We start from the raw sequence: 26,023 nt of genomic DNA, 5'->3' as shown, positions 1-26,023 counted from the left end.
TAGAAAGTTTGCTTTCTAATAAGAGACAGAAAAGGAGTGGCTACAGGAGTGGAGGTGGGGAGAAACTTGGAAGAGTAAAGAGAGGGGAAACTGTAATCAGGTTATATTATGTAAGGAAAAAAAATATTTTCAAACAAAGGGGTAAAATGGAAAAGGGAAAGGAAGGAGGGAAGAACAGAGGAACGGAGGCAGGCAGGCCAACATGCATCAGCTATGAAAAGTACATTCACATTCTTGCAAGCACTGGGTCAGAAAAGTAAAGTCTGGAAGCTCCCTCAAAGTCCTTTTTTCTGGAGAAACCATTATTATATTACAATTACATATATTACATATTATAATCATTCTAATAGATACCTAAAAATTCCTACTTGCATAGCATGTTTATTTTATCTGAGAACCTGACTGGTACAAACAGATTTTTTCCAAAGCACTTTTTGAAAAATTACCAGTAGTAATTATTCAATAACATAGCAGCCAGAAGTATCAGTAACTAGTAGGGTGGAAAAGAAGATGACCAAAACAAAAACAGTGTTAACTGGAGGAGAAGATACCCCATAAAAGATTGAAAAGCTACCCACATACTCCCAGAAATGCAGAAAGATGACAGCAGGTGCAGAACTTTGTTCATCTCAGCAGATTAAGAATAAAATGATATATTCTATATTCAATATAAACAATAGCATAAATAAAAATCTCACCATTAGCATCATATTGATGGTAGTTTCACATAGGTATAAAGTCATAGATACAATACAAGAAAAATATGAGAGGAAGAGGTAAAACTATCTCCATTTGCAGAAAATATGAGCTTACGTAGAGAAAAGCCTAACAATCCACACACAAAAAAGACAAATTTAGCAAGGTGCAGGATACAAACTTAACTCAATAAAATCAGCTGGGTTGTTAAGCATTAACAATGTATGATGCCAAAAGGAAATTAGCAATTCAGTTTATAAAAGTGTCAAAAAGAGTATACAGGAATAAATTTAACCAAGAAGAAAACTGCAAAACTATACATGAAAAGTACAAAATACCAAGAAATAAGAAATGAAGGCACAAATGAATTAGAAAAGAGTACTGAAATATTAACATTAGTTTTAACAATTGTTCATAGCAGCACTCAAAAACCCACCCAAAGTGATCTATGGATGACTTGATATAACCTTCACAATTGAGGTCCCAATGACAAATTTTACAAAAACAAAATAATTTCCATCCCAAATTTATACAGAATCTTCAAAGGTACTCTGAAGAACTAAGAAATTTTGAAAAAGAACAAAATAAGTATACTTTCTTACTTCAAAAGTTATTATAAGGCTATCACAGTACATGGATGAAGATTTAGGAATAAAGGTCAAAATAAATCCCACTTTATCTATAAGGAAAAGGTATCAGTCTATTTGTGTTGCTAAATTACACTTGGTTGCTTTTTTGTTTGTTTGTTTGTTTGTTAGTTTTTGAGACCAGGTTGGGCTCAAACTCACAGAAATCTACCTGCTTCTGCCTCCTGAGTACTTGGATTAAAGGTATGCACCACTACTGCCCTGCTTATGTTTGGATACTTTGTCAAGCAGTTTACTTGGCTTTGCAGAAGACATAAACTTCTTCCTTTTCGTTATAGACCTCCTAAGACAAACCAAATGACAATTCTACCAAAGCCCAACTTGGAGAACCAATGAGTTTATACTTATTTACAAAGTATGGGTGGCAAATTACCTACAGGAGTGTGAGTGACTCCAAAGCAGTGGCACCACTGAAATGTCTCACCCTGGCATGGATGGCAACTTCCCGCCAGCTGCATAGGTCAATTTTCTCCTTTTAGCTAACCTTCTATCCTCTACATACTCTACCCCTTCTGAGACCACAAGGCCATTAACTAGGATAGAATTTCACACCACTGGGCAGAAGGCTGGCATCAAGTGAGGATTCAAAGACTCTCCTCACCACTATTCTATGAGGACATGTTAACAGTCAGCACACCCAGTCTCAGTGGTCCCTTCTAAGCAGTCACAGCTGCTCTGATAACAATGACAGCTAATAGGCTCAGGGGATGTGCTCTTCTATAATACTTTGGCTCACAATTCTGAAGTTCTAGAGCATGTGTCAGCATATATTTACTTTCTGTCGGGCCTCATATTATGTCACCATATGGTGACATGGAAGAGGTAGCAAAGAGAAAACATTCATTCGAAAGAGATACAGAAGGAAGCCTGGCCTACTTTAGAGTAACCCTCTCTTATTTTAACTAATTCAGTCTTGGAAAGTCTAACTCACTCCTAGAAGACCTAAGTCTTGAGAGAACTAACCCAAAAAGACATTAGTCCATTCATGAACATGATGCCCCAATGGACTAATTACTTCCCACCAGACTTTACCTCTTCAAGGTCCAAATACCTCCCAACAATATATAGAGGACTAAGCTTCTAGCACATGACCTTAGCAGAAACAAAACTATGCAGGTGACAAGGTATAAAGAAAATATATTAAAGGTGGTGGTGCATACCTTTAATCCCAGCACTTGGGAGGCGTAGGCAGGTAGATCTCTGTTGAGTTTGAGGCCAGCCTGGTCTACAAGAGCTAGCTCCAGGACAGGCTCCAAAGCTACAGAGAAACCTTGCTTTGAAAAAATAGAAAGAAAAGAAAATATATCTTTCTAACAAATGGTTCTGAAAACCCTGAATATTCACTTGTTTAAAAAGATTCATCCCTAAACCATAAACAAAAATTAAACAGACCTAAATATGAGACCTAAAACTATAAAACTCTTAAAAGAAAACACAGTGGGCTGGAGAGATGGCTCGGTGGTTAAGAGCAATGGCAGCTCTTCCAGAGGACTTGGGAATTCCCAGTACCCGCATGGCAGTTCACAACTGTCTGTAACTACAGTTCCAAGGGATCTAACAGCCTCAAACAGACATGAAGGCAGACAAAACACCAATGTACATAAAATAAAATAAAATCTTTAAGAAAAAAAAATGAAAACACAGGGAAAGCTTCATGGCAATGGACTGAGAAATAATTTCTTAGATATGGCACCAAAATGACAGACAATAAAAAATAGAAAAAATGAATTTCACCAAAATTCAAACCTTTTGTATATCAAAGAACAATATCAAGAAAATCATTTTTAAAAAAGCATACTTTAAGAAAATATTAGTAAATCATATCTCCTATAGGTCTGATGTGCAGAACATATAAAGAATGTCTACTAAAGGAGGAAGGGCTGGGAGGGTAGTTCACTGATAATATATTCAGCATGCAGGAGGTCCTGGTTTCAAACGCTGACACATCAAAAAACAAGCAAAAGTCTAATTTAAAATATACAACTACATTCAAATGGACATTTCTCAAAGGTATACAAGTAGACAATAAGCACATTAAAAATACGTTCCTTATGACTATGACTAATCATTGGGTAGATGCAAATTGCAACCATGACAAGATCTTCCTTCATTCATATTCAGAAAGCTACTACTTAAAAAGGAGGCAGGGGTCTAGGTATGTAGCTCAGTGGTAGACTACCTACCTATCAAGAGTAAGTACCCAAATATTGAGCTTCAACATTGAAAAACAACTACCACCAAACAAACAAACAAACAAAAAAACAATGAACATAAACATATTAACAGAATTGAAAGCTCTTAAAGAGATATTTAGACAGCTATGTTCATAGTAGCACTATACAATAATCAAGGTAGAAGGTAGAAGAAGCAACCTAAGGGTTTACTAAAAGGGTAAGTAAAACATGGTATATATCTACATAATGAAAGGAAATGCTGACACAAGCTACAATTTAGAGTAACCTTGAAACATTATACTGAGTAAAACACACCCACCAAAAATGATAAATATTGTACATTTCCACTTCCATCAGTGTTCTCAACCTTCCTGAAGCTGCAACCCTTTAATACAGTTCCTCATGTTGTGGTGACCCCCAATCATAAAATAATTTTGTTGCTACTTCATAACTGTAATTTTGCTGCTGTTATGAATTATAAATATCTAATATGCAGGATATCTGATATGTGATTCCCAAAGGGGTCATGACCACATGTTGAGAACTGATTTATATAAAGTACTACAATCAAAAACAGAAAGAGGAATAGAAATTACCTGCTATGTCTTTAAAAATGAAAAAAAAATGAGATGGGAGGTAGTGATGATTCCACAACAAAACAAGCACATGCTATCACAAAACTGTGCCCTTAAAATTATTTAGACAGTAAATACTACGTGTATTTTGGCACAATGAAGAATAACTTTTTAAATGTCAACAATATGAAGAAATGATCTAAGTTTTTGTAGTGAAAAGTGTTACGATATTTTTAATAGAATTTAGCTATCATTATTTATGACCTAATCTTTTATTCTAAATGAATACTTAGTTGGAGTTCTTACTCTTTTTTTTTTTTAAAAAAAAAAAAAGAAATTTCCAAACTGGCAAAATTTCAAAAAGAACGTTAATAAAAATATAAAACCACCAAGGTAAATTTGGAGAGCGGGGAACTCTAGATTTACTCAAGAACATTCCAGTAGAAGAGTAATTTTAAAAAGGGAGGGAGGACACTCAACAGGTGTCCTCTTTAAGGTGACATCCCTATGTGGCAATCCCTGATGCACCACTGTGATGCCCAGGGAAGAGATGGTAGACTGGAAATCCACTTTTAAAATCATTCAACTTTTGGGTGATTACCTAAAATGCTTCATTTGGGCAGCAGATCTACATGTCTCTGTGAGGGAAGGCTGTGGTGCTAACGAGCAAGAACACCATGATTCACAAGGCCATTCAGGGGCATTTGGAAAACAATCCAGCTCTGAAGAAACTGTTGCCTCATATATGGGAGAATGTGGGCTTTGAGGACGTCACTGAGATTAGGGATATGCTGCTGGCCAATAAGGTGAAAGGTTGCCACCCATGCTGGTGCCATTAACTGTGTAAGGGAACTGTACCATCCCAGAATACTAGTCTGGTACCTGAGAACACCTCTTTCTTCCCATCCAGGCTTTAGGTATCACCACTAAAATCACTACTGAAATTCTGCATGATGTACAGCTGAAAAACACTGGAGACAAAGTAGGAGCTAGTGAAGTCATACTCCTGAACAAGCTGAACAGATCTCCCCCTTTTCCTTTGGGCTGATCATCCAACTGGTGTTTGGCAATGGCAACATTTATACCCTGAAGTGCTTGACATCAGAAAACAAACTCTGCACTCTTGCTTTCTAGAAGATGTCCAAAATGTTGCCAGTACTTGTCTGCAGATAGGTTACCTGACTGTGTCCTCAGTGCCACACTCCATTATCAATGGGTACTAGCAGGGCCTGACTTTGTCAAGACTGAATACACCTTCCCGTTTGCTGAAAAGGTCAAGCCCTTCTTGGATGATCCATCTGCATTTACAGCTGCTGTTCCTGTGGCTGCCTGCCACTACCACTACTGCTGTTGCTGTTGCTGCAGTACCAGACAAGGCTGAAGCCAAGAGTCAGAGGAATTAGATGAGGATATAGGATTTGGTCTCCAACTAATCCGCTCAGAGCAACCAACTTGGCCAGCTCAATTTAAGAAACATGGAAACATAGTTTTACTTCTCTTTAAAAAGAAAGTGAGGGAAAGAAAATCAAAGCAAGCAAAATAAAATTTAATGCTGCTTAACATCTCACACTAATTCCAAATACAAGTTTATGCTGCAGGCAAAAGAACAGAAATTGACTGAATAGTACACTGTCCCTAGGGGGCAGCATGTTACCTTTAAAACTTCAGCACCTAAACTATGAGCTGGGCATGATAGTCTGGAGGTAGAGGAAGAATCAAAAATGCTGGGTCATCTAGAACTACAAAGCCAGCTGAAGGCCAGCCTGAGCTACATGACAGACTGTCTCGAATAAATAAATAAACATTTAAATTAAGATCAAATACGAGTCTTTAACACAAGTAGTTTCTTCTACTTACATCTACTGAGCTTTAAAACCAGAGGTAGAAAATATACAATATCATGGATATGCATATACTGTCAACCTATTTTTATAAATGGTACATATAGAGATATTAACTTTATTTCTAAAGATAAAGAAAGAGGGTAACAGAGGAGGCATAACTCTGGCAATGTTACATTGCTAGAAAATATAAAATCTAACATGCTAGACATTTGAGGCTGAAATCAATCTATCAGACCCAAAAGATTAATTTGTTTAATCAATTAAGCATTCTGTGGTCCAGGAATTATTCAAAGCATGGCATCTACTATAGCTCATATATTAACTAAGGCAGTAGGAGTACTTTAGAAAACAATTTGGAGGGGTTAAGGATAAAGCTTGCCTAGTATGTAGAAGGATGTTTAATTGCTAATATTGAAAAAAATGCCTTATGAATTTTAGGACCATCAGCAATTTTATCTTCTATCTGATTTTCTTAGAATACTCACTCTCAGAACACTTCTCTTGAAACTCAGCTAGAATGTCCCCCTCCTCAGTCACAACGGAGTATTTATAAATAAAGGCTCCAATCTACAGCCTTGGCTGAGCCTATGCTTGAGTCATTCGACATATGAGCAAGGAAGGATGTCTGGAAAAGGATTCTCCAGCCCTCAAACATTCTGACTTCCAGACATTCCCAGCCCAGTAAGCATATATTGTATTGTAGAAAACAGAAATCACTCCTAGGCCCTGTTACATTAGAATTTCTCACACATAGAACCTATAAATAATAAAATGGTGATTGCTTCATGTCGCTAAGTGTTGGCAAAGCTTATTAGGTACCAATAAAAACTAAAATAGTTCATGTCAATCACTTCATTCTTTTTGTTTATTTTATCAATTTTGTATTGATTTTTATTGAGCTCTACATTTTTCTCTGCTCCCTTCCCTGCCTCTCCCCTCCCATCACTTCATTCTTAAAACAGTGATAGTCCACTGTTTCAATCTCTTTGAAGATGCAAAGATGTCTAACTTGCGGCCCACAGACACACCTGTCCAAGTGTAGCTATGAATGAAGGTACAGACATCATCCAGATATCATATGGATCTGTACGTTCATGTGGCCTGAGGGTTACTTAGGAATCCCTATGCATACTATGCTACCAAGGCCTGCAACCCACTATGGACCTCACAGTGGTCTAAAGTGTTATTCTTGCTAGTGTTCATTAGGCTGGCAGCAAGTCTCAGAAAGAACATCCCCTTGGCTGCAGCGGTTTGCTCCAGACCACGGCTCTCCTGAGAGCTCTTTTAAAAAGTAATTGCACACACAAATGTGAAAAACAAAACAAAAACTATAAACTTAGTTAAAACACTGAGGGTTTTTTTTCTGTTGTTATTGTTGTTTTGCCTGTGTGTGAGAGCGAATCTGTGTTAACTTGTGCACAGCTCTCAAGCATATACTTTGCATGATGGCTAGATTAGGTGACTAGCCCAAGATTATACAAGCAAAATTAGGAGAAAGCACTTGAAAACAGAGTTACTTAATCACAAAGACACCTTTTCCAACATATCTTAAAGACTTCTCTTCTTCAAACTAAAATAATTCTTATTATGTTTTTCTGTCACCATGGAAGAGTATCAATCAATTGAAAAAGAGACAGCACTGGTTTCCAAAACTTCAGTTTGATCCATTATATAATCTATCTCAACAATATTAGAAAACTAAAAATAGAATGAAGTCACATATTAAGAGGTTAGTCTAAATGTGGTAGCACACAACTTTAATTCTAGCACTTGGAGTGCAGAAGCAGGTAGACTTCTGAGTTCAAGGCTAGCCTAGAGTGCTGTAGCTCAGTCAGGGCTTCACAGTGAGAACCTGTCTCAAAAAAAAAAAAAAAAAAAAAAAAAAAAAANCCCTAAGATCCAGGACAAGAACTCACTGTTCCTAAGTGTTGGGGAGAGGAAGAGGAATAGAGTTTTGCTGTTTTATATAACTTAGCTTTTCTCCCACTTGACCTCTCAAAAGAAAAACAACAATAAAAAGAACAAAAAATTTCTAAATTGACTTCCTAAGTCACTGTACAACAGAAAAATGTTTTTTGATACAAAAATGAATAGATGCAAATGAACGAGCAAGGCAACAAAAACAGGGTTTTCATTACATTAATTATTAACTCTGGAAATGAATATTCTGAAGTTACTATATAAGAAGAGGTTTTCAAAGCAAAGGTAAAGGTCACTACTTTTTAGTAACAACACCAACACTTGGACTGCTTGGAAAGCCACTGAGATAATACCCTAAATTTTAACACCCACAGCTTCCTAGAGGCAGCCATTCCCATTTTTCTGAACTATGATTTCCTCCTCTGTTAAAGGAATAGAATGTTTTGTGATCTGTAATCTTATTGTCATCTATAGTAACCATGCCATATATGACTAAACACTTAAAAATGTGGCTCATATGGTTTAAGAATTAGCTTTAATGAGTACTGAGGAAGGGCTCCAGCACTGAAACAATTACCTTCAGTTTCAAATGTTTTTTAAATTAAAGTTGTCACTTCTGGTTAATGTTTATCCACTGGACAGTACAGGACTACAAGAACTAACTGCAAGACTACAAGATCTCTGCATAGCCTTCTAGTTCTAAAATTAAATAATTTCTAACTCCTAATTGTTTAAAATTCTAACCTATCTAAAATTGACTAAGTAAATAAATCTAACCACATAACTGGTAATACGACCACAGCAAAAGGGGATAAAACAATCCTAGTAACCGTTAAGCATATTCCTGACCAGAACTGATAAAAATATTCCTGCAAGGAAGGGGCTGGAGAGATGGCTCAGTGGTTAAGATCATTTTAAAAATGATCTTAAATTTTTAAAAACTGAGGTTTTAAAGGTAAGGTGATCTCTATTGGAATAACATTATAACATAAAATCAGCTATAAATATAACAAAAACAAATCAGCTTAGTTGTGTTCCATAAAATTTTACTGATATTTAAGTTTGGAATTCATATAATTTTCACAAGTCATCAAATATTATCCCTCTTTTGATTTTTTTCAAGAATTAAAGAGGCTAAGGAAGTAGTTTAGTTCTAGAACACCTGCCTAGCAAAGGCAAGGTCCTGAGTTCAATCCCCAGTGCTGCAACAAAACAAAGAAAATTTAGAAGTTATTTTGCCAGATGATGGTGGTGCACACTTTTAATCCCAGCACTCAAGAGGCAGAAGAAGCCTAGTCTACAGAGATAGTTCCAGGACAGCTGGGCTACACAGAGAAATCCCATCTCCAAAGAAAAGTGGGGGGGGGGGGTGTTTAAAAACTTATTAAAGTCTTCTTTCTTACAATTCGCACAGATAATAAAAAAAATAGGTAATCAGACTTGCCTCACCTATCACAGTCTGTCACCACACTATGCTCAACTCATGACTACATAACTTGGACAGAATACACTGATGAAAACTCAAAAAAGTGTAAGGAGAAATGTGTTATATATATTGAAAACAAACAAACAAACAAAAGATGTGCTTACAAGCTGGGCTGATGAGATAGCTGAGTAGATAGAGGCACTTACCACCAAGCTTGAGCACCTAAATTCAACCCCCAGGATCCACATTGTGAAGAAGGGAATCAACTCAACACCAACTTGTCCTCTGACGTCTACATGCACACCCAATTTTCACTGTGGCTACGGAAATGTGGAAGAAGCCTTTGGCTGGGCTACAAAGTCTGAAAGGCTAGTTTAAGTGAGCATTAGAGGATTTGAGGTATAGAAAGATATAGTTACATCTTTAGTGCAGAATGTTTATGGGAACACTAGTTCATATAGAAAGGGGGATAAAAATAATCAGTTACTCAAGTTAAAGAACCAAAATCCTGAAAAGTTTTACTAATCAGAATTAGTTACCTTCATTTTATATTTACGCAATAAAGAAGGCCACTCTGTTGGAAAGGACAGAGAAAGGAAGTCTCTACAAATTAAAGTGGTGTGGGAAATCCTTGTGTCTGTGTGTTGCTTTTAGTGGTTAATGAATAAAGAACCTCTTTGAGCCTACGGCAAGAGCAGAACAGAACTAGGAAGAAAAACTAAAGTGAATGCTGGGAGAAAGAAGGGCAGAGTCAGAGAAAAGCCATGGAGCTGCTGGAGACAGACACTATGAACTTTAGCCAATAAGTCACAGCCACGTGGCAATACACAGATTAATAGAAATGGGTTAAATTAATATGTAAGAGTTAGCCAATAAGAAGCTAGAGCTAATGGGCCAAGCAGTGATTTAATTAATACAGTTTCTGTGTGATTATTTCGGGACTAAGTGGCTGGGAACAAACTAGCAGCCTCCTTCCTACATTAAAGTCATAATCTTCAAGGTGTATTTTGTGTAGACAAAAATATAATACAAAACATCATCAGTATGGTAAGCTAGTTTCTACATGCACAAACAAACAATAACCCATCCTTTTTTTAATTGTATTAATACTGTTCAAAAAGGAAAGGAGGCTACCTATAAAGAGTACAGAAGGCAGCAAAGGTGTTCAAACTTCTCTACATAGACTTTGTTATATTATTTTGAAATCTTAACCAAGTAGCCACATTACTGATTCAATAAAGGAAATGATATTCTGAAAATAATCAAGCAAGGCATGCCTATAATCCCAGAATTTAGTTACAGGGAGATCAGGCAGGACAATTGCAGTCACGGGTTAGGTTAGACTATATAGGAAATTCCAGGCCAGCCTGAGAAATAAAACATCTGTCTGAAAATAATGAATAAAATAAACTGAGAAGTCAGAGGGTTCAAATGATATATATTGATAGTTAGAAACTGTGACTTAATTACATAGTTTGACTATACAATTTGCATATAACTAACAATAGCTGGTCTGTATCACTTATAGTTGTACAACTGATTTCAAATTTATCTAAAGAAAGACAATATAAGCTTTTTTTTTTTTTTTGGTTTTTTCGAGACAGGGTTTCTCTGTGACTTTGGAGCCTGTCCTGGAACTAACTCTGTAGACCAGGCTGGTCTCGAACTCACAGAGATCTGCCTGCCTCTGCCTCCCGAGTGCTGGGATTAAAGGCGTGTGCCACCATCGCCCGGCTCAATATAAGCTTCTTAAGAATGAACTGGAATGAAAAGTGCCAAGCATGGTGGCACACAACACCTTTAATTCCAGAGCTCAGGAGGCAGAGGCAGGCAGAACTCTGAGCTTGAGGCGAGCCTGTATACAGAGCAAGTTCCAGGACAGTGGTGTCCCAAAATACAAAAATAAGATAAGAAGAAAAGGGAAGTTAACAAATTATGTTTGTATTACTCTAAAGACTCACTAAGATGATAATCATCTGAAATGGGAGCAGGGAGCCATCCCAGATTGTTGCAGGAAATTTGATCATCCTGTGATACCTGAAACTTTTAAATAAAGTTTACCTTGAATCAGGGGGCGGGGCTAGAGACTAGACCTCCAAATAGGCTATAGAGAAGCCAGCAATTTGGATAGAGAAGAGGCACAAAAAGGAAAGGATGGGGACTTGAGTTTAGCACTTTTTGGTTTGGGAACAAGTGAAGAGAACATTTCTTACTAGGTCGCCAGTCAAAAGCAAGGTCAGCTAGTCGCTAGGCTCTGCTCCCTGATTTACAGTAAACTTTATTTAACAGTTTCAGAGTGTCACAGTAAGATCAAAATTCCCACAACACCAGAGACCTATCTACCCAAATTAACCCAAGAGCAGTTTCTGGTAGTAGATATTGTTGTATGGTTCTGCACCTGCCTTCTTTCCCTTGAGACTAACAAATATTAAGACATCTACAACCTTAAAAACTGATTCTTTTCTTGGTGCTGTCTCTTAATCTTCTGATCCAAACAGTCCTTCTCAAAATTCTTGAAGACTGTCTGAATTATATTTATGGTGCCTACTTTCCTCAATTGTATTTCTTAACAAAGCCCTGCTCTATGACTCTTCTGCTAGAGCAATAGAGGCCTCAAATAAGGATAAAGCAGAATAACTTTAGCAGCATCTCAAAAGATTTCCTCTGCTATGGTACAACCTCCACATTCCCACCTATTCTGAAAAATCTATAAAGTCTAAGATGAAACCCAAAGAACTCAATAATCTATATTTCAAACAGTTGGCTTGCCAAAATACACTTGAAAACCAATTAGTTAAGGTCACCAATAACTTTCCAATAGTCAAAATCACAGCACTTCCTGCTTAATCTTTAACTTAGCAGCATTTGATACTTTCCCAAAATTCTCTACTTTACCTTTTACCTTATAAACAGATATTCTTATATTCATTCAGTTCTCTTCTTCCCATCTAAGGACACTTAATCTGTTAATGATCATGATTAGGACCACAAAGATCACCTTCTTTATGAATAAATGGACAAAAATTTTCATCAATGAGCTATAAAGCCTAAGCAACTTTAACTCCATTAGCTTCCAAATCACACTTAGGCAGATAGCCAGGATATTGCAGCATAGGAGTACAAAGATGCTTTAGTAGCAACAAATATGAATCTGAAAATCTGTCTTGCTATTTATACTTATAGACCAAAAGGCACATGTCTTTAAAATGTATTAATTTATATGTTTGTTTATGTGTCTGTTAGGGCGGAGTGTGTGTGTCCTGGTACACAAGAGGATGTGCAGATGTACGCACATTAATGTAGAGGTCAGAGGTCAATTTTGGGTGTTATTTTTCGGAGCTGTCCACCCTTTATAGTCGTCACCCAGCCACAGAGGAAGCAAGATGAGAATGCCCCACTGATAAAAGTACCAAGCCACATGGCTAACACAGACAAGAATTATGGGTTAATGTAAGATGTAAGAAAGAGTTAATAAGAAGCCTAAGCTACTAGGCCAACCAGTTTATAATTAATGTAAACCTTTGTGCATTTCTTTGGGACTGAACGACTGCAGGACCAGGTGGGAGAGAAACCTCTGTCAACAACATGTTTTTCTGAATTTTACCATCATTCTCCTTGACAACTGGGTATAACACTTCTCTACAAATTTTTGTTATGATTAAAGAAAAATAATTAAATAGAAAGTTTTTTTCCCTACTTTGACAGTATGTCCTGATGAACTATGAGCCTCAGAAGTAGCAGGAAAGGGATACTAGCAGGAAAGACACTAGTCTGGGGTTGAAAGAGTGGCACACACAAGATGACTGAGCAAATAAGTTAGTTACACCAAAACACAGTAAGAACCAATTTCTTACTCCTGGAGAAGAGAGTCATAAATACAGAATGGGAGATGGGTCAGTGGTTCTTGCCTAGCATGCCTAAGTCCTTGGGTTTAACGCCCCCCCCCATACTAACAAAATATAACATAAACATGGAAAGGGAAAAGGCTGGAGAGAATTCTGGAGTGCTAAACTACTGGTTTACTGGTTTAAACAAACACATCAAGTGTCTGTTTTGTTTTTTAAACACCTCCTCTACTGAAAGAAATCAGGATTCCTTGGAGAAAGGAATGATCCCACAGCTGGAACAGAAAAATAAAAGATGAGAGCTGGAGAGATGGGTCTAAGGTTAAGAAGACTGGCTGCTCTTCCAGAGTTCCTGATTCAATCCCCAGCAATCACATGGTGAATCACAACCATCTATAATGAGATCTGGTGCCCTCTTCTGGCCTGCAGGCATACATGCAGGCAGAACATTGTATACATAATAAATAAATAAATCTTTTTAAAAAAATAAAGAAAAAGTATATGAATTTAGAATTTACTAAGAAGTACACCAATGATGGGGACATAACCAGAAGACAAAGAAGTCAACTTCAAAGGGTTCCACTACAAAATCTGGGACAGTTTGAGCAGTAAAATAAAATCTCAAATTACAGTAACTAATAAAAACCACCAAACAGGAACAAAACCATCAGTATGTATCTGTAGCAATGAATGAGAAAATACCTACCCTGATAGGGTAAACCTAAGTGATAACATTTAAGCTCTGATGAGAGGTATGGGTATAGTCTGGGGTGTCTTTCTACCTAAGAGCAGTGGGGCTTAGTGTGTATAAAGGCTCTAGGCTTGATCCTCAGCATCACAAAAGAAAAGAGGGGTTAGAGATTTAGCTCAATGATAAATCATCTGCCTAGGAAGCACAAGACTGAGTTTTGTGTCAAAACTCAAACATACGAGAACCGGGAGGAAAAAAAAGACAAAATAAAAGGTGAAAATAATGACTTCACATGATGTACATAGTAGAGACACTAGGCAAGCATGAGCTTACAGTGTTCAAGGTCAAACATTACCAATGATGGGCCACTACTGTGTCTCTGGGTGGTTGGTGTACTAAGAATAGCACATCTTTCTGTGGTAGGCACTCCTGCCAACAATGTCTTCAGTGTACATGTGAGCAGGCATTGGGAGCATTTGACTAATGAGACATGTTACAGAATAAAAGGACTGTACTATTTGAAACTGTCAAGGTGATTAAAGACTGAAGGATTGTTCTAAACTCAAAAAGGGTAAAGAGGGACTAGCAAGACCACTTAGCAGGTAAAAATGCCTGCCACCAAGCCTAACAATCTTTAGAACCCACATGGTAGAGAGGATCAACTTCCAAAAGTTGTCTTCACTCTTATTTATAATTGTCCTAGTACATACTAAATACAAAATAAAGGCCAAAAAAAAATGTTTAAGCAAGAGAGTGAAGAGACATGACAATTAAATGCAATGTATGATCCTAAATAGGCTCCTGGACTAGAAAGGAAATAGAAATACCATTGGGATTATTGGGAAAATGTGACTGGCATTTATGGACCTGAAGTTAGTGTTGTTCGAAGGCTCATTTCCTGATCAGGCAGTTTTGTAGGAGACTGTTCATGTTTTGGTAACTATAGTTAGAATATTTAGGCATTTTGTTCACAACTTGCTGTCAAGTAGTTCAGAAAGTCTGATTAGGTTACAAATGGTGCACTCACTAAAATGTGGAACTAATGATAAGAATGCATCAGCTAAGAGTTTGGTAGCTTCACCAAAACTTCAAAATCCAATTAGGTGCAGTGTACGAGGACTGATATGAAGACATGACTAGGTCAGTAGAATGTTTACCTAGCATACACAAAGCCCTACAATCCATCCATAGCATCACATAAATCTGGCATGGTGGCACATGCTGCACTCCCAACATTTGGGAAGTACAGACATAGTTTGTTCTTGGCTATACAGAGAGAGTTCAAATCAGCCTGAGCTACATGAAACCCTGTCTCTAAAAACAACAAAACAGATGCAGCAGAAGAGAAAAAGTATCCATTTCAATGCCAAAGGAACCTCTGGACAACTAAAAGGACATCACTAAGTCCACTTTATTAAGTCAAGACTAACAAGATGTCCAGCTAATATTGTATACACAGATAGTATATAGCTAGTTCAATGTTAAAATGTGATTTTTAGAATGAAGGGCTTTCAGTTCTTTATATATACCCTAAGAATTTTAATTAGGTGTGAAATTACTTCTAAGTGTTAATTCAAAAGTTCATTGTGAACTCATGATAATCATGGTGCCAGCAAAATAGCTGGTCCACTAAATATACTCAAAAGTATTTGGCCCTCCCTTCCCAAAGGAGAGTTGCCAAAGGATAAATCTTAGCACTGACTTCCTCCATTTCTAACTGTATTCTCATTCTTTATTTCCCCATCTCTAGCTCCTATCATAATACCTCACCTGCACCACCGTAACAGCAGTCTTGTCTCCCTTACACCCTTCTAAAGCTTTGTACCATTAACTCTAAAATCAGGAACCTATACTTTTAAAAGTTATACTTAATTTTATTTGCTTATCCAAATATCTGTAACAGCCACCTATTGCTAATGTCAATTTACAAGGCAGGAAGATGAAAAGTTATTTCATCACATTTATACATTCACACACAAAGAAAACAATGACTAAAGAAAGTGCCAAGGGGACTGAGAATGGAGAAGGGAGAGTAGGAGATTTTTGAGTGAGACACAGCAGCTCAAACCTATAACCTCGGCACTCCATAAGGCTGAGGCAGGAGGACTACCAAGAGTTTGAGATCAGACTGAGCTAAACAGTGAGAACCTGCCTCAAAAAGAAAAAAAAGATTTTGACTTGACTTTTAATTTATACTGACTTTAGAGCCTCATGTTTATTTTATTTTGTTTTATGACATGTCAGGGATGCCAAGGTGAAGTGAGTAAAAGTTCCAATATTTAGAACTTTCAAAACTTTACTTGTCCCAGTCTGACATCAATAAATGAAGCAATCATTTACCACACTGGGACAAACCAAGGAGATGATTTCTCTCCCCCTCCTCCACCACGCAAGGAGATGATTTAAAGTCGAAAGAAACCATCCTAAAGGTTGTAATATGGTCACCAGGAAGCTGCATTCTACAGGCAGATATGACTGACTTGCCCAAGCACAAGAAAGTGATGTGACCCTGCTTCCTCTCCTACCAGAACGAGCCCACATAGGAAGAAAAACTACGCCCACTCAGAGATGGGCATACACTTGTATTTCCTTAAACACACTACATACCCTTTCACATTTCTGACTTTCATACATGCTGTTCTACCCTCATCAGTTCCACTTCATCCTTATCCAAATGCCAATCCTATTTCCCCCAGATCTTAACACACTGTCACTCTGAATTGTGTATGTGGACAGGTATGATCAGCCTAGAACTGGAGCTCAAAGAAAAGTATCAAACTGCATTTACATTTATACATAACATCATTCCCATTATATTAGAGGTTCATATGTTTGATCAACACGTAAAGGAACATTTGCTTCATTGTTCCCAACAAGACAAATTTTCAAAACTGCAATAATTAAAAGAAGGTACAATTATTTTTCCAAAATAAGAACATCTACAGTCTACTTTTACAGAGATATGTGAGATACCCCTGAACCATTATCCTAGCCCTCTAGTTTTAGACTGAGGACATAAATAAAATGTTTAACATTAGGCAAATGATTTAGTTACAGTAAGCCATCTGAATGTTTATCATTTGAGTTATGTTCACAAACACGAAAATATAAAACAAAAACTTGCTATGCCAACTGCCACTTAAAGCATAGTTCTAGATGCTTCCAATATATATACATATATTCATTCTTAGTACTCAACTACAATTCAAGGCCACACTAGCACTCAGAAGCCAGAGACAAAAAGACTGCTTTTGCTCAAGGCTAGCCTGGACTACATAAAAAGTTTCGGGTCTGAGTTATAATATGAGGCCTTGTCTCAAAAACAAACAAACAAACAAAAAAATCAACTGGCTTTAAGGTCATATAATTTGCCAATTATATTGTAGAATGCAGCTTGGCAAATTATAACATCAGATTTTAAACTCATTGTCTGACTCCAAAGTCTGTAATCTTTTTCCTATATTGAAAGGCCTCCATATACAATGTTTCCAATATATTCTTTTCAAAATTGTATCTTGATCACAAAACTTTACTAAATACACACATATGGTGGAGAGGGTTCTTTCCTGAAAAGAAACAAAAATATCAATTCAGATAGTGACTGGGGTAAATGTTAATAATTTTTTAAATTAAAACTTTCTTTAAAAAAAACAAGTTGCTAAACAGGGCTTAGCATGAACTCATGAAGCAATACAAAAGAAACAACCCTTGTTTTAAATGTTCTCATTAGATAAAAGCTTATCAAAAAAAAAAAAAAAGTAAGAAGTGGGTCTGGGGAGATGGCTCAGTGGGTAAGGTGCTGAATTTGAATTCCCAACATCTAAGGCTAAAAATGGTGGCATGCACCAGTAACCCAAGTACTAAGCAGTGAAAATAAGCTAACTGGATAGCCAGTTTAGACTGCTAAACTCCTATTCAGATCCAGTGAGAAACCCAGTCTTTAAAAAAGTAAGTGAAAGTAAGGGGGGAAGGACTGAAGAAGACATCCCAGTATTGACTTCTGGCCTCTAACTGAGCCTGCATGGATTAGCACACAGCTGTGAACACACACATATAAAAACTTTTTTATTCTTAATTATTACAAAGCTTTATCCAAACAATTAAATATAAGCCTAAAGGTATTTACTGCCAGATCTGAAATCTAGATCATTATGACTAGTAGTCTTCTAACAAAAAGATGAGTTCTGAGAAGACTTTAAGAGCAGGCACATGGACTGAAGAATCAAGAACATACAAACTGAGGTGATAAGGGTGAAGGGAAACACAATGTTGCTTTAAGCAAGACTAAGGAAATTGATAGAATTGAGAGAAAAGTCTTCAAGACCAGCAAACAGGTTAAGAATTACTTTGATAAGTACCAGGAACAGTTATATATCTTACATGGTAAAGTGGCAAGGATTGTTTCTTTCCTGTGGCTTCGTAAGTCCAGTGCCAACCTATTTTTTAAAATTACTAATCTTAAAAAAATTAATTGGATCTTTAAAGATTCAGTTTTTATTCCAATATGTAATGTTCAGTGGCAGAGAACTTACCTAGTGTTGCCTTGGATCTGCGCTGGAATAAATAAAAAAAATAAAGCACTGCTTTGGGTCACACAATGCTTTCACCAAACAACTTTGTAGGGGAGTATGCACAGAAAATAACCCCTTATCCTCTGTGTACTTTATATTCTTCTCAAAAATAAATTCCTTTATGAACGATGAACAAACTGGAGAGGGAGAACCCCTTCAGAAATGTTTGTGAATATTAAATGCCATTGTACATTATAAGAAGTTACTGAACTTTAAAGCAAGGTGGGGTCTTGAAAACAATCTTTCAGTGGTAATCCCTTCATTTCTCGACAGGCTAAGCTGAAGTTCAATAACTAAGTAAGCAGCCTTGATGTCATGATTAAACCTGGGGAAGACTAAATGCCAGACCTTGGATTTTCTAGGAAGCAAGATCTAAAAACTGTGCTACTCAAGACTGCATAACCAGCAACCACATTTGGCGAGAAATTTAAAATAATTAAAACTAAATCCAAGTTCAAACTCAGTTTCTCACATATACCAGTCATACTTACAAGTGCTCTATAACCTATACATAGTTAATGGCTACCTTATCTAACAGGGTAGGGAAAAAAATAGTTCCCTCATATTTGTCAATTATACTTCAATAAATCTGTGAAAGAGGGGAAAGTATTTCCATCACTACAGAAAATGTAATTGGACTGCATTGCTCTAAAGAATAAGCTTAGAGCCAGGTATGGTTTGAATTCTACGTGGAGGGGAGCAGATGACACAAGACTGACCTTATATACACCTCACAAAATATACTTGATGATCAAGTAAAATAGCTTTTTTATATGTACACTGCCTGGAACTTAACAGGTAATAAATATTAACATTCTTCCCTGAGGATCCTCCTCTTTCTACTACTCTACAGAACAACCTTTTAGAAGATACAAGTAAGTGAGCCTCCCTAATGAATGCCTTCCTCTGAAGACAGCCCATTCTGTTCTTACCAATTTCTTCAAAAACTTGTAACCTCTCTTCCAATGTTTCTACTTGGGAATAATGAAATAAAAGATGACTGTGAACATAATTAAGTGTCCCTTGTATCTTATATGACTATACTGAGTTCTCATTCAAAGAATATAAAATAAATCATAGTTTCTAGACAACTGTTCTATGCCGGGAAAGAATAGTTATATACTTCTTCTTTGCACTATCTGCACTGATTGAACATTCTATGAAAATACAAAAATATGTTCCTCTGCAGTATTTTACTGCCCTCTCCACCCCCAAAACACCCAACTTCCGGAAGCTAAATCAATCTTTAAGGCTTCATAATACTTCTACTGAGCCAGCAAATTTAACATCTCTGAACTGTATCATTTAAAAACTTTGTAACAAGTAATAACCCAGAAAAATAACAAAACTCAACTCAGTTGTGAACCAGTACATTTCTATCAATAAGCAAATTTCATTTATGAGCAAGAATTTATATTTAGCTACATTAAGTCACATAAACTTGCATTCCTAACAAGTTCACCAATTTTACATTCCTAATATGAAGAATTCAAACAGACCTTTAAACCATTTGCCCTTAACATCTACCAAACAAGACTCCTACATTTTTTTTCTTTAAGATTTCTTGCTCTTTGCCAGGCAGTGCTGGTGCACACCTTTAGTACCAGCACTAGGGAGGCAGAGGCAGATCTCTGAGTTTGAGGTCTGTCTGGTCTAAAAAGAGAGTTCCAGGACAGCCAGAGCTGTTTCAACAGTAAAACCCTGTCTTAAAAAAACAAAACAACAAAAGGGATTTCTTACTTTTTAAATAACCTAACTCTCAGGGAAGGAAAGAAGTACTCTCAATAAGAGTCTCCTTTAAATTCCCAATTTCCTATTTTGTTCCTTAAACATAATTTACTCAAAAAGGTAGCAATGGATCTTCCTTTCAGAGTCGAGAAAAAGCCACAAGTACTAAATTAATAACAATACAAACTGTATGTCATTTACAACTCTATGTACAAAGGATTAAATTAAAATATTTCATAGTATACAAACCAATAGTCAATAGAGTTCACATTAAGTTTTCTTAAAAACTGAAGTTTCTATTGCTATCACATAATTTACTACTGTTTCACTTTATACATCAAAAGGTGGCACCTAAGCCTAAACTGATAAAAACTAATTTGTAGGATTCTGTAATTTTTATTAAAGTTCTTATTAAAAAAATAATAACATCTATACTGGTCACAGTAGAACAGTTCAAGAGAATTTTCCTGAGGCTGCATTCTAAGTACATCCAACCCAGAAAGTATTTTTAGCAAATGTGTTCAATAGATGCTGGTGTTATGCCTAGCCTAAATTAGAAATTAGTGTCATAAATTTAAAGCAACAATGTTACTAGGGATATTTTAAAGATACTCAATTAGGACACAGTGGAGGAGGAGAGAACAAGAGAACATAATTTCCCCATCACCTAGAAGTTAGATATCAGAAAGCTGAAATAAGTCACATCTCTTATTACTTTTGAGGAATCTGTGATTTTTCTATCTTAACAAACTTTAACCAAGTCACTATTAAGAAAACTGTAAAACAGTGATGTTTCCTTGTGTTTAAGTCTTTTTAACATATGTTTAAAGCAGATTAGGTAAATAAAAAATACTATCATGCACACACACACACACACACATACACACAGACTATGTTGATCTTATAAATCAGACAAGATCACAATATTATGAGGCCATCCATGTACAATGGTGTCAACACAAAATAAGAACAAAGATAAAAATACCATAGAAAATTTGAAGAGACACAAAAATAGCTTTTGTGGTAATTGGAGCAGAAATGTAGTCTGACAACAACAGCAAAAAAAAAAAAAAAAAAAAAAAAAGATGGTGTCCACAAGATGATGGATCTCAGATTATGAGTGGGAATAAAAATGGTTCTAAATTAACTCATAAGCTTTTCTTCTCAAATTAACTTTTTTTCTTTAAAAGAACACTGAATTTGTGATCCTCAAATTCGAGACTTAAATAAGAAATCTAGTTTAGTCTTAAGCACACTGAATAATTGTTTAAGGCAACCCTCTCCCCTTTTGGAAAACATGCTTTCCCTCTGACACAATGATATTCACAAACGCAGGATTTTCAAAAAGTTGTGGCATTTACTGCCCCAGTCTCCTTTCTAGCCCGACTATCTTTAAAAGTCAGACACATTGGCTTTTTGTTTTTGTTTTTCCTCCACAGCCATGTTTTACATGTGTCCAATGAACTGTGTTATTTCATCTGGACCCAAGATCTGGTCACACACTCAATATTTCTTGAATTGCTCATTCCAAAAGTAGCTAGCAGATATGACAGGTCCTCCTGGAACAAGCAGTTTTTAAAACCCCACACATCGTCCTTGTACACACTGATGTCACTCTGTGATGCAAGGCCAAACATAGTCTCTAGTCTAAATTTCAGGGAAACATCCACATGCATTATCAGTGAAATTGTAAACTGCTCATTTTTGAAGAAACCCCAGCAAATGCATCCAGACGTGCATTTAACTACATCTCAACTTTCTTTAAAATAATAATAATAATTTTTAAAAATCCAGCTTCTCTTTAATCTCTGAATTGTCTCTGTCTTGGGACAATTCATGTAACTAAGGTTTCGTAAGAATCGTTCCTGTCCATAAAAAAACAATCCATACGCTCCACTTTTCTGTAAGTAACTATTAACAAACATTGCCACAGAAGCACCAATTTTAAAGTCAGAAAGCCAAAGATCACTGCGCTTACGTTTACAAAAGCCATAAACACTGGACTGTCCTTTACTACAGACTCGCTTTGAATCTGAGCGTTATGAAGGCAGCGAAGATTCCAAAACATCATGAAAATCTAAGTTCAGATCTGTTCTACATCTCAACTTTTGGGGGCCCAACTACAGATTCCTAAAAACAAGTAGGTACAAGCAGAGTCACAAGAGACTTTCAAGTTCAATGGGAGGGATCTTGTGCTCATGCAGCACGCAAAAAAAAAAAAAAAAAAAAAAAAAAAAAAAAAGGAAGGAAGAAAAAAAAAAAAAAAAAAAGAAAAGAAAAATGCTTATATGAGTCAATTAACGTACCAATAATAATTAGAAAAAAGGATACTACAAATGGAATACTGAAGATTCTAAACCAGCCTTACCTTGAGTTCAGGAACACTGCAACGTTCAATCTCGCATCTATCCCATCCCTTATACCTTGCACTCATCCCTAGCAGAGATTTCAACTATAAGCCCCAGAAAGATCCGAGTACCAGGACCCAGTAAGGGGGAGTCGATCGGGTAGCTCCGGCTACCTGATTCCGCAAGCTTCAGGTGCGCGCCCACGACCTGCAAAGGGGACCCAAGAAGGCCAAACGAAGAACGTCCCCACGCGCCCCTCTTACCTTCGTTATCACAGCCGCTTCTTCTCGGCTGGAGAAAAGGAAAAAAAAAAAGAAAAAGAAAACGCAAAGACAAAAAGCCAGGAGGCCCCGGGCGCACAGCCGGGGGAAAGAGGCGCGTGGTCGGCGTCGGGGTGCTCACCCCTCAGCGCCCCGCTAACAGACGCCGCCACAGCGGCCGCGCCACGGCCGCGGGCCGCCAGCACCCCGTCATCCTGCGGGGCTGCGGCGGGGCCGGCGTGCGCGGGGAGGCGCGCGCTCGCACCTCGCGGGGAGATGAGCTAATCCCTTCGCACGCGCCCCGAAAGTGCCGCGGTCTCCCCAACACGCGGCCCGCGGGCCGAAGTCACGTCGCTTTCAAGTCCCGGAGCCCCGGTTTCTGACAGGTCCCAGGAGTCCTAAAGAACAATGTCGCGACGCGGAGCAGGAAAGCGCGCGGCGTGAGGCGGCGGGTGACTCCAGGGAGGAGGCTCTGTGTGAGAGTGCAAAGGAGAAGCTCGGTCACCCTCCTCCCTCTTCTCCTCCTCTCCTTCCTCCTCCTCCCTCGCCTCCACCGCCTCCTCCGTCTCCTCCTCCTCCTCCCCCAAGCACACCCCGTCTCCTAGGCCGCAGCATAGCAACCGAACATGGCGGCTGCGCGGCCGCCGGCCAGTCAGAGTGCCGGAACGGCGGCCTCAGCAACAGGAGGCGGTCTCGCGAGAGGTGAAGCCACGCCCCTTCTCCGCCCCCTTCCCGCCTCCCACCCTGCTCCGTGGGGCGGGCGCCTGCCTAGGAGCCTAGGAGCGCTGGCACTCGCAGGTGCGAGGGAGGCGGGACTTAGCGGGCAGGGAGAGGAGGGCGTGGCTCCGTGTCCACACCCCATAGCCCGGCCGGGATTGGTTCCTTGACTGTCAGCCCTGCCCCTCCTCCCTCTTCCCGGGAGTACCTACGGACTCTAGGGACACAAAAGACGGGGATAGCGCAAAGTGGGGAAACTCGATCTCTAGGCTTCAGGTTGTCCCAGCTTAGTACTAACAGAGGGTACAGGTTTTGAAGTGCAGTTTTCAATCATTTTTTTCCTCCTCTCGAAAACAAAGCCTAAGCAAAAGGCGTTCACGGGTGAAACAAAGGATGGGTGCTTTCTGTGTGCCAGAAACACTGCTTTTTAAAATCAAATCCTGTCATTTGTTTTAAGAATGAGAGTTTGTATTATCGTGCCAGAGCTTTGAGCAGGGTTACTCTAGTGTTTTCTGGGTAATACAAATTTGCTGGTGATAGATAGGACATTCCTATGGCCTGGGTGACCTCAACTGAAATGATAGAGAAGAGAGTTTGGGAGTACCCCCATATTTCCTCTGCCTCTATTTAACTTTCTTCCATTTATTTATTTTGTATATTCCTAAAACATGTGTATGTGTCTTTGTGTGCGTGTCTATGTGTGTAAGTCAGAGGACAAGGTTTGATAGTTAGTAATCCCATGTGGGTCCCAGGGATTGAACCCAAGACTTCAGACTTGGCAGCAAATTCCTTTCCTTTACCCTTTGACCCATCTCTAAGGCCCTTGCCTCTTTTGAAGGGGAGGGGTGTCGATGCCCTTTTCTATGGCCAGGCTTCTTGTTAGCTCTTGATTTTAACCTTTGTACTCCACCAGAGAGTATCTTTATTAAAAAAAAAAAAAAAAAGTTCCTCTGGGCGGTGGTGGTACATGCCTTAAACCCAACACTGGGAAGCCAGAGGCAGACAGATCTCTGTGACTTCGAGGCCAGCCTGATCTACAAGGCAAGTTCCAGGACAGCCAAGGCTACACANAGCAAGAGCTAATGGGCCAAGCAGTGATTTAAATAATAAAGTTTCTGTGTGATTATTTCAGTTCTGGGGAACTGGAACAAACAAGCCCTCCTCCTGCAACAGCCAAGAGCGTGGCTCAGTAACAGAGCATTTGTCTATTCTGTGTGACATCCTGCATTTCGTCCTGAATATCAGAATGATGGTAATGAAGAAGAGGAGGAGGGAGAAGGAGAAGGAGAAAGAGGAGAAGAAGAAAGAAGAAGAAGAAGAAGAAGAAGAAGAAGAAGAAGAAGAAGAAGAAGAAGAAGAAGAAGAAGAAGAAGAAGAAGAAGAAGACGTTGTTTCTTTAGGGAGTTGAGGGAAGAACACTTGCCCAGGACGTACACAGGTCACAGGTCCTGGGTTCCATCCCCAGTACCCAACACCCACATGCTGTAAAATTTTTTTTCTCCAATGTCAACAAAATTACTTTACTACTCAGGAAAATGTATGCAAAACTTCAAAAACCAGCAATGTCTATCACTTCTTCTCATCCACTCCTACTTTTTCTTGTCTAGCTGGTGATGAACACTTGGACAATTGGGAGGCTGAGGCAAGAGGATCAGGAGTTCAAGAGCATCCTTAGCTACCCAGAAAGTCCCGGGACAGCCTGAGTTATATAAGACCTTGTCTGAGAATTCAGGTTGGACAGAGAGATGTATCAGTCCCAGCCTTTGCTTGTTCATTCTTCCCTAAGTATGTATTCTTTCCTCTGGCTCTCCGTTTTGAAATCCATTCAGCCTTCTACAGAAGATCAAAGACAGCTCAACAGATTTAAACTGGAAGAAATCATTTCTCCTCTGTGACACAGATAGCTCTAGGTTAAGCATCCCTTTGGCACTTTTCACAATGATCATTTTACTGCACAATCCTTAGCCCTGTGTGGGTATCACTGATCCTCAGTGATCTGCTCACGGCTACCACCCAAGGCAAAATGAAGGCGTAAGTCACGAACAAGGCAACACCAGTTTGGAGTTATGATTAATAGGGTGTTATTTATTTAAAGGGGAAAAACTTACAGATCACAATCCCAGACAACAGCCATCTGCGCAACCAGGAAGGGAGTCTCGTCTCCAGCGGAGCAGTAAGAGAAGAGAGCGAGCAGAGGAAATAGCCGCTTTTTTAAAGGGAGTGAGACCACGCCCCAATGGGCTGGTATCACAGCAGCTATTGGTTGGAGGGGCGGAAAGACCTCCCGCAACACCTCCCCCTTTTATTTAAGTAAGAGAGTTCTAAACCTACTATGAAATTATATACAATAAGTACAAATATCCTATTCTAACTAGCTTAGGTCTTGTATAATAAATAACTTGGCCAAGTCGTGAGAAAAAAGTAACTACATTTATATAGTCTTCAACCCCATCAAAGATCTGAGAAGGGAAATAATGTTAACTGGGTAATTAGGAAGTTCAGTAAAACAACTTCCAAAACATGCAACAAATCACAGAGACAACTAGCTACCTGGGCAATCACCCAAAGTCATGTTTGCAGC

At 38.3% G+C, this 26,023-nt stretch overlaps 1 protein-coding gene and 1 pseudogene across 3 annotated transcripts in view; one reads left to right on the top strand and one right to left on the bottom strand.

Annotated features, from left to right (window-relative positions):
- Ptpn4 (protein tyrosine phosphatase non-receptor type 4) overlaps positions 1–23,332 on the bottom strand; it is a 181,470-nt gene extending 158,138 nt beyond the window's left edge. The window contains exon 1 of one of the 3 annotated variants that reach the window (XM_050124440.1): positions 22,729–23,332. The gene's annotated coding sequence lies outside the window, so the exon portion shown is untranslated. The remainder of the gene's footprint in view (positions 1–22,728) is intronic. The other 2 variants (XM_050124438.1, XM_050124439.1) reach the window with 2 other exon arrangements.
- On the top strand, positions 4,508–23,108 carry LOC126489870 (60S acidic ribosomal protein P0-like; annotated as a pseudogene).
- Positions 23,333–26,023: the final 2,691 nt, after the last annotated feature.

The sequence above is a fragment of the Alexandromys fortis genome, unplaced genomic scaffold (assembly GCF_014885135.2).
Source record: "Alexandromys fortis isolate MF-2015 unplaced genomic scaffold, M_Fortis_MF-2015_v1.1 scaffold_232, whole genome shotgun sequence".
In the NCBI taxonomy this organism is placed as follows: Eukaryota; Metazoa; Chordata; class Mammalia; order Rodentia; family Cricetidae; genus Alexandromys; species Alexandromys fortis.
This window is presented reverse-complemented; position numbering and strand designations above follow the sequence as displayed.